The sequence below is a fragment of the Aplysia californica genome, unplaced genomic scaffold (genome assembly GCF_000002075.1).
Source record: "Aplysia californica isolate F4 #8 unplaced genomic scaffold, AplCal3.0 scaffold00105, whole genome shotgun sequence".
Classification (NCBI taxonomy): domain Eukaryota; kingdom Metazoa; phylum Mollusca; class Gastropoda; order Aplysiida; family Aplysiidae; genus Aplysia; species Aplysia californica.
Genome location: NW_004797375.1, coordinates 448,058 through 449,504, shown reverse-complemented (window position 1 = coordinate 449,504; position 1,447 = coordinate 448,058).

The following is a 1,447-nucleotide window of genomic DNA, read 5'->3' as shown; positions in this document are numbered from 1 at the left end:
ACACACACACACACACACACACACACACACACACACACCCTGAGTTAATTTTCTATATTATAATGATACTGTCCAAGATGACCACCTTGCCAACAAGACCGAAACAGCTATATTTTATCAACCAACAGCCCTAAAAACATGACCAGGACGACTACAGGAATCTTTCACGCCCAAAGCATTGCCATAAATTGTCAGAAGAGAATGTTTTTAAAAGCAATCAAAAACAAACAACGACAAAACAAACTTCTGGTTTCCCCTTTCCACCAAAAGAAAAGTCCCCATTAAAAATGGGCTTCATGACAGTCCTTAGCCTGTCACCGCAATCTCCGGTCCAGGCCTGTGAAAGGAATTGATTTTTTTTCTTTTTGTGTGTGTGTGGGGGGGGAGGGGGAGGGTTGAATCCTTTTTCTGTTGTTGCTTTGGGAGGGGGGTGTCTTTGTTTATGTTGGGGTTGTTGTTGTTATTTTCTTAGCCATTTATTTTAATTGCCCTGCCCTATGTGGCGGGAACACTACGATTCGGCGTTAGGGCCAGTGTCCACTGTGACGGACACCAACCCACATGATTCCGCTCATCTCTAGGAAAGTCGGTAGTTTATTTCCTAGGAAATCAGTTAAAAGTCCGTTTGGCTGTGTCAACAGACACAAAGCGAGAAGCCCCGACAAAAGACGTGTCTGTTGGAAAGCCGCTTGCCCAATTTTAGCCGGGCCGGGTCGTGACTCATGAGCCATAGGCCCTGCCGGAGCTAAAAATTAAAGAGTTCTAATTTAGAGTTCGGATTAAAATTTCATGTCATATTCGTAAGCAGCGCCTCAAACTTAGCAAAGCCGCTGCGCAAACCACGTGGTTTAAATCCATACTGACAAATTTATCAATTTTCCTTTAAAAACCCATTCATTTCTTATTCCCGCCTTGGGTTCATTGACCTGGACTATTTATAGCCCTGTACCGAGGACACAGCCTTGGGAAACAGGGTGTGGATTAACCGTACGGGTCAACTGAGACGGACATGGCCCGATCTTTTGCCGGGAAGACGAAAATCGGTCGGGTCGTTTCTGTCTTGTGTGTCCACCAGTTCGGACAAGACAAGTCTGGTCTGTTGGCCTACTGGCCGTCTTATCCCACACACTGTGTCCCAAGACACAGCGCTCCTGGTAGGATGATCTGATTTTGATTTTCTGCTATTCATCTTCTTCGTCAGTAGATTTATTCAAATGTGGGTGTGCCAATGTCAAATGCTTGGAGACAATAATTAGTCGTCGTTCCATTTTAATGGCACTTTCCTGACCACCCAGAAAGACAGACTTAGAGGGTATTTTGCCATCTCAGAGAAGTACACGAGCATGTACACAACACGTGATGTGTTTCAGGACGTCACTGTCACTGTCATTTCTTATAAAAGTATGTTTCTCCCTCTCTCTCTCTCTCTCTCTCTCTCTCTCTCTCT